The sequence below is a fragment of the Tursiops truncatus genome, chromosome 9, assembly GCF_011762595.2.
Source record: "Tursiops truncatus isolate mTurTru1 chromosome 9, mTurTru1.mat.Y, whole genome shotgun sequence".
NCBI lineage: Eukaryota > Metazoa > Chordata > Mammalia > Artiodactyla > Delphinidae > Tursiops > Tursiops truncatus.
In genome coordinates, this window is record NC_047042.1 from 100,838,433 (window position 1) to 100,846,398 (window position 7,966).

At 44.9% G+C, this 7,966-nt stretch overlaps 1 long non-coding RNA gene across 1 annotated transcript; it reads right to left on the reverse strand.

The window, feature by feature from the left end:
• Positions 1–4,397: 4,397 nt before the first annotated feature.
• On the reverse strand, positions 4,398–5,919 carry LOC141279601 (uncharacterized). The gene is made up of 3 exons (XR_012334156.1): positions 5,835–5,919; positions 4,915–5,037; positions 4,398–4,497 (listed from the first exon to the last, which is right to left on the reverse strand). It is a non-coding gene; the product is annotated as an uncharacterized lncRNA (long non-coding RNA).
• Positions 5,920–7,966: the final 2,047 nt, after the last annotated feature.

Below are 7,966 nucleotides of genomic sequence, written 5' to 3' on the forward strand. Positions count from 1 at the left end.
TGGTGAGAAAATGGCTTTGAACAGAAGTGGGACTACAGCTGAGCCCATGAGAAGGGCACACCAGACACCAATTGGGCTGTTGCGTCAATTTATGATATTTTCAATGAGGATGTATAAAACATGAGAAAATCAGGGGAGGGTTATAAAAAGACCTTGTTTCATTCATTCTCAATGGGCTGTCTTAGCAATTCCTTAGGGGCATCTGGTCTCCAGGAAGGACCGTAGTACTTTGAGTCAGAAAAAGAGAGTTCTGGTTCCATTTCATCTAATAATTTACTCTGTGACCTTGGGAAATTACTCCGTTCTAGCACTTTGAATGATACATGATTCTATATGAATGGAAGTTATTTCTATTCTTATATTTCTCTCTCTTTAACTACTGCCCAACTTAAAAAGTAGCTCTTTCTCAATATTTCCGTAGACATATTTCAAAAGCTTTTTATGACTTATCAGAAACAATGCTATTACAGAATGAGAAACTGGAAAAGCCGCTGGCTTTCTCTGCTGGAGATGGTCGTACTTGGCACTTGGTGGTGATAGAATCAGGTCTGAGAAGCCAGCGAAACTCTGCACTCTGGACAAAACCAATTAGGTCCAGCCTCAGGCACATCGCCCATTGACACTGAGAGATGGTCCTCGTCAGCTCAAAGAGAGAAATGCCCCAGGGGCAGGTGTGACCGTGTGGTGTTCTGCCACCTTCTGGTACCCTATATATTTGTATTATATATATATGTATATAGTGGGTATATATGCAGTAAGTATACATAGTAAATATATATATAATAAATATGTATAATAAATATACTTAGTAAATATATATAGTGGGTATATATAGAGTAAATATACATAGACATATATATAGTAAATATAGAATAAATATAGAATATATAGTAAATATAAATATATATAGTAAATATATATAGAGAGAGGGTATATATATATATAATACATATATAGAGAGCAAATATACATAAGAAATACATATAGTAAGTATACATAGTAAATATATGTAGTAAACGTATATACTGCATATATATAGTAGAGATATAGATATATATATTATATATACGTATTTGCTTTGGTTTGTGAGAGTCGCTTTCTGTCACTTGGGTTGATGGGGATGAAGCCAGCGAGCTTCCGATGGCCTGCAAGTCCTCCCTCAAATCTGGCCTCATCCCTCCTGCCCCATCTGTTGGCATACATCCCCTCCTCTGGAGTGAGGCCATTCTTCTCACCGCCCCTCAGCCATCGAAGGTCACGTGCATCTCTCTGCCTCTTCAGAATCGCCTTCACATCATTCTGTTTCCTCTTGCCCAGCCTCACCTGAACTTCATGGTCCAGCTCAGCCCTCCCGCCGGCCCCTCCTGGGTGCTTGCTTGGGCCACAGAGAGCACCCTCCCAGGCCACTTCCTGGTCACTCTCCACGCAGGGCTTCGCGTTCTGTCTGCTGCCTGGCTTAGTTCATTCGCTGCATCTCTCAGATTTCCGTTCACATTTCAGGCGCATACACCTGTTCTTTATGCTTAAACAACTTCAGTCTCATATTTATTTGCATGGTTATTGGGTAGCAGTTGTCTCCCCACTGCTCTGACACACACAGACACACGCATGGCACGTAGTAGTCATGCAGCTATTTGTGGATGAACAGAAGTTTGAATGAACAAATGCTTGAATGATGAATCAATGAGTGGATTGTGAATGTGACAATTTTGGCTTAAATGTTCAAATCCCTCATAAGGGGTCAAAATGGACGCTGTGAAGAAATGGTGTTTGTATTTTGGACTCATTACCTCTTTATTTTCTACTCTGGTCTCTGAAAACTCCCTGCCCCTTTTCTTTTCCAAAGCTGCCTTTGGGTCATTTTTAAAAAAACAGATAACTTGAGATCTACCCTCTTAACACATTTTTTTTTTTTTTTTTTTTTTTTTTTTTTTGCGGTACGTGGACCTCTCACTGTTGTGGCCTCTCCCATTGCGGAGCACAGGCTCCGGACGCGCAGGCTCAGCGGCCATGGCTCATGGGCCCAGCCGCTCCGCGGCACGTGGGATCTTCCCGGACCGGGGCACGAACCCGCATCCCCTGCATCGGCAGGCGGACTCTCAACCACTGCGCCACCAGGGAAGCCCGACACCAGATTTTTAATTTTATTATTCTTATTATTATTTTGGCAGCACGGTGCGGCATGAGGGATCTTAATTCCCTGACCTGGGATCGAACCCATGCCCCCTGCAGTGGAAGTGCGGTGTCTTAACCACTGGACTGCCAGGGAAGTCCCCAAGGCATCAGATTTTAATTAGGGGGATTTTCAGAAAAAATAGTCTAAAACTTGAAAATAGGCAAAAACGTGGTTTCGTGACCTTTGAATCTCACGCCCAAGCATTTAATAAGCCCACCTGACGCCCATCCTACTGTCCTGGGAAATATAATTGTGTTGGACTCACAATTGATTAAGACCCAGATGTTTTACAGACCTGTAAACTGAGAGGTTAACTTGTAGAAAACTGATGAAGCAGGCTGATTTTTTCCTAACTAGTAGCAAAGATAACCTCAAAGGTTATAGTTTTATTGACTTACAGGATATTAACCGGTTTAAAAATATATATATATATATAACTCAACAAGCTTATTTCAGCATTTCCTTTTCCCACTGATGGCATAAATCCCACTTTTTCACACCCTCATTCAACCAGCTCTTTGATTCTGCAGCTTTTTTCTCACTAATGAGTTAAATAAAACTTTGACGCAATCTCACGATCCGTTGTGAATTGGGTTTTTTTCCAGGAGCTTAGGGAAGGCAGTCAGGTTAGAACAGGGGTGCAAGCTATGCTTTCTCAACAGGTACACTGGCTAAGCTGGGTTTGCACATGGTTTAGGACTGGTTTGGGGAGGGAGGAATGATAGGGATGGGGGAGGGGGAAGGCCCCTCCCCCTGTGCCTCTCACCGCCTGGACCTGGGGTGCCGGTGTTTGCTTTGCTGCCTGCCTGTCCACCCTCTTCCCATCCTCTCTTCCTATTACCCGCTTCCCCTTTCCATCTTTTTTTTTTTTTTAATTTTTTTAGGCACCTCCGTGCAGCATGTGGGATCTTAGTTCCCTGACCAGGGATCGAACCCGTGCTCCCTGCATTGGGAGCTCGAAGTCTTAACCACTGGACCGCTAGGGAAGTCCCCCTCCTGCATCTTTTGTTCTCTTTTCTGCTTTCCACCTTCTCTCCCATTCTTGGCCCTCTCCCCTCTCTTCCTCCTTTTGACCCCTCACCTGCCATCCTGGCTCTGCTTCTCACAGCGCATGCCCTCCCGCTGACAGCCACAGCAGCCTGAAAACTCTGATTCCTCCTTTACTTTGCCACAGTGGAGGTGGTATGTTTCCAATCCCAGGTCAAGGGTGTACATAAGTAGTAATCTTTTATTTCTGTAAGTACAGCCAAGACTAATGCCCAGTTTCAAACTGGTTCATGGAGTCCACATGTATTGTTCCCTGGCAGAAAGAGTGGTATATCTATGTGTCCTTAACTGTTTCCCCAGGTCACGGCACAATAAAAGTAGGGCAGCGGGGAATAAATTACAGGATGGATGAAAATATATATAGGACCTCTGCGATTTTGTTGAATCAAATGCTAGCTTCTAATCAATATAATGTATTTTTTATTATTAAATAGCCCATTATAATATAATAGAGCCATAAATACTGTTAAAAGTGTTCCCAGTAAGTAATTCCTTTTGGAATAATGACTCTTTGATTATAGAATGATTTGGCTTTTAATTTACACCCGCACTTAATGTGTTCCTCTTAACTTAATATTCTCCCAGTGCTGAGCGCAGCCCAAAGACAGTGATGAATATGCACCTCTGGGGAGCTTCATTAAGGAGCAGCTCTTTTGCGGGGGCCCCTCTGAGTCCCGTGGTCCGCAGGCTTCCAGATCGATCCAGAGTGAGCCTTGCTGCTGGGATTGCTGCTGGGCTCCGGCCAGGGCCCAGGGGCTGGAGTACCACGTGCTTCTGTGCCCCTTCAACTTTTCTTTTTGGCCGCCTCTCGTGGCATGTGGGATCTTAGTTCCCCAACTGGGGATCGAACCCGTGCCCCTGCGTTGCCGACCCAGAGTCTTAACTACTGGACCGCCAGGGAAGTCCCAAACCTTTAACTTTCTTCAACTGTGGTCTCTGGATAACGTAATTCCTGGGCATTCGGTCATTCGAAAGCCCTTCTTTAAGAGCCTACTGTGTGATAAGCGTGCACTAAACACTATTTAAAGGACGTGTTGAAAGAAAATAAACAAAAAAACCAACCACAAAACAAGAATCCTAAAGGTGAATGGGATCTTGGAGAGGACAGCCATTCCCACTGGCATGTGATAGGCTGCATCTGCAACCCACCCTTCTCTCTTTCCCTCCCACCCAACTGCCCCTAGAGACCCCTTCCAGTTCCAAGGGTAGAGCAGGGTCTGGATCCTCCTGTACCCAGTGTTCCGAGTGTTGGCCCAAGGCAGTCACTCCATTCTCTAGGACAGAAGAAAATGAGAATCGTCTAGCTAGAATCGCTATTTTCCTAAATGAATTGTAGACTAACTAGGCATTAAACTTCGTCATTCTCAAACTCAAGATGTCGAAAGCTGAATTCACCATCTTCTCCCAAAACATTCTCTTCCTCTTCTCTTACCCATTTTTAGTAAAGCCTGCACCCAGGGGTGTGTGGGTAAATGTTTAACAATGGGCTCTCGGGAATTCCCTGGAGGTCCAGTGGTTAGGAGTTGGAGCTTTCACTGACTAGGGCCTGGGTTCAATCCCTGGTCAGGGAACTAAGATCCTGCAAGCTGTGCAGCACGGTCAAAAAAGCAAAACAACAACAACAACAAGAAAACAACCAAAAAAAGGGCTCTCAGAAAAAGAGTTCTGATATCACTGGTGTAAATACTTACACTAGGTCTGATTCCCAGCTTCCCATGTGGTGTCCTGATGGGGGACGAGAGAGATGCTCCCATGGGCTCCAGGGTGCTGGCACGAGCTGACCTCAGCTGACTGCTGGCTGCACGCCCTTCAAGCTGAAAATTAGAAAAAAAAAGCTGAAATTAGATTTTCAAGCTGAAAATCTAACCTGCAACCTTGAGGCTCTTTATTTCCCTTTGCTTCCAATGTCCAGCATCGGGAGAAAAGGCTGGCTTTCCCCTCTGTCCCAAGCCCTTTGATGGCCCTGGCACTCTCACGCAAGCTCGTTGCCAGGAGGGTGGGGTATCCGTCTCTCTAGTGTTGGTTTGGATTAGGGATTCACGATGGGGCTATTTTGGAATTTGGGGGAGCATTTCTGGTTGTCATCAGGAAGGGACCACCACCAGCATTCAGAGGATGAGATCCAGGGATGTTCTTGGGTGTCCTAGAAAGGACTGTCCAAGGAAGAGCTGTCTTAATCAGCATGGCTTTCCAAGTTCGTTCAAAAAGGTGGAAATTTTGTTTATAATTTCTGAGCCTAGAACCTAATTCCATTTTACTTATAAACATAGATTATTTATTATTTTTTAATTTTTAATATACTGATTTTATTTTTACTTTTAATATATTCTGGTGTCCTGTCTCTCTCTTTGGTTTCTCTGTACTTGTCAGAATGGCTTCTGATCTTATTTTTCTCCAGTCCAAACTTATTTATTATATGCACGTCCAGGACAATATAATTTATTATTATTTTTGAGGATAGTTGTGACCAAGCATGAAACATGTATCATTGTATTAGAAATTGTTTGTTTTCTTTTTATATCTCCTCTAATAAATTAAGGCAGTGTATATATTTTTGGAATTATCTATGTATCTTATCTTTAAAATTCTCCAAGAGGACATAAGATAGGACCTTGGGAATGTCAAATGTCATGGGACCAGCAGTAAATCATCACCCAGCTCTTCTACAAAAGTCACAATCTGAAGCCATTCTGATTCTAGAAACATAAAGAAAACCATGCACATTTGTTCAAAACATATATTTCTGGACTTGATAAATTGACTTTTCTAAGGTGTGGAAAGAAAAGTTTTGTCTAAACACACTTACATGTCAGAACTAACTTTTCCTGCTCCACTCTGCATCTTTGTAGGCTGGGCTGCTCTCATCTGTGTGACATAAATTACAGCAGCACAGATGGCAGTGATACTAAAAGCATTTAACTATCAGGGCAGCAGGGCATCCACCCATCAGAGAGGGCGCCACCGCAGCAGGAGGGCGGGTTCCCTGCTGGGCCAGGGCTAACCTTTTACTTGTTTGGTGGTGGTGAGGTTTACCAGGTCACAGATGAGGTCACAGGGTTGGGGGGCGGCAGGAAGGTCATTTGGGACCTTGGGGCTGTGGACATTTATCATCTGGTGTCTTAGTCCGTTCAGGCTGCTATAACAGGTACCACAGACTGTGGGGCTTAAAGAGCAGACATCTATTTCTCACGGTCCGGAGGCTGGGAGTCCAAGATCAAGGTGCTGGCAGATTGGGTGTCTGGTGGTGAGGGCTCTCTTCCTAGTTTGGCAGACGGCTGTCTTCTTGGAGAGACAGTGCTCTGGTCTCTCCAACCCATTATGAGGGCATGAATCCCATTCCTGAGGGCTCCACCCTATGACCTAATCACCCCTAAAGCCCCCACCTTCAAACACCATCACATTAGGGGTTAGTTTCAACATACAGGTTTTGGGGGGGGACACACACACTCAGTCCATAGCATCTGGTAGGGAACCATTTCAATATCCTATCAACAGGTATGGCTGTGCAGGTGCTAATGGGCTGAATATAACCCGAAACCTGGCTCCTAACCCCAGATCTAGGACTGAGCTCTCGGGAGAGGCCCTGGGTTAGGCTTGGCTGTTGCCATAGATTCTCGGTGCTCACGCCCCACAAGGCCTTGCCCGCTGGGCACTACCGATACCCAGGTGTCCCCGAATCATCCATGCCATCTGGTTTGACTCCTGTTCCTATGGCACTGCCGTGCCTTCTGGGGATTTATCTTGCTGTGAGGTGCTGATTTAGGGTTTTATTAAAATGTGATTAAGAGGTGCCGGGCGACGATGAATCGCTCCCACCACTTGCCAACTAAACCCACAGAGCAGCTGCCCACTGTACGGAAAAGACACATGGAGCAGCGCTAAGCAGGCCTGGGCAGCAGGGGCCTCGGTGACAGGGTGGCTCTGTGGTCCCTCGAGGAGGTTCAGCCTCCATCCAGCCCTGACCTACAGGCTTCAACCCGACACACAGCTTCCGTGTGTGTCAATCGCACCATCTACACGAAGATACTAGGATGTCATGCTAATCATCAGCGATGCTTTTCCTTTTATAAAAATATAACCTTAAAAACCAAAACAGCTCAAGATAGCAAATGGTAGACATTTTTAAAAGGAGTATTTCTTTTTTTCCTAACATCTTTATTGGAGTATAATTGCTTTACAATGGTGTGTTAGTTTCTGCTTTATAACAAAGTGAATCAGTTATACATATACATATGTTCCCATATCTCTTCCCTCTTGCGTCTCCCTCCCTCCCACCCTCCCTATCCCACCCCTCTAGGTGGTCACAAAGCACCGAGCTGATCTCCCTGTGGTATGTGGCTGCTTCCCACTAGCTATCTATTTTACGTTTGGTAGTGTATATACGTCCATGCCTCTCTCTCACTTTGTCACAGCTAACCTAAAAGGAGTATTTCTTTAGATAAATATCCAAAGACATCTATTTCTTGGGTTCAGTTTTGTGTCTTTCTTTTAAAATTTTTTAAATTAATTAATTATTTCAGGCAAGGCTCTTTATTGGGGCCCCTGCTGCTGCAGGAGGGAGTGAGAACAAACAACAGGTTCCCTTGCTGTCTCACTCCCTGTGTGTGTGGGGGGAGCTTGTTCCTTATATGGGGTGAGGGTAGGGGTGTGTCCAAGGGTCAAGCCAGAGGGGTGGCTTAGGTGTTTTGCCCACCCCTTAAGTGGTGTTGCGTGCAGGGGGCAGGCGCAGTACCCTGCTTCTGA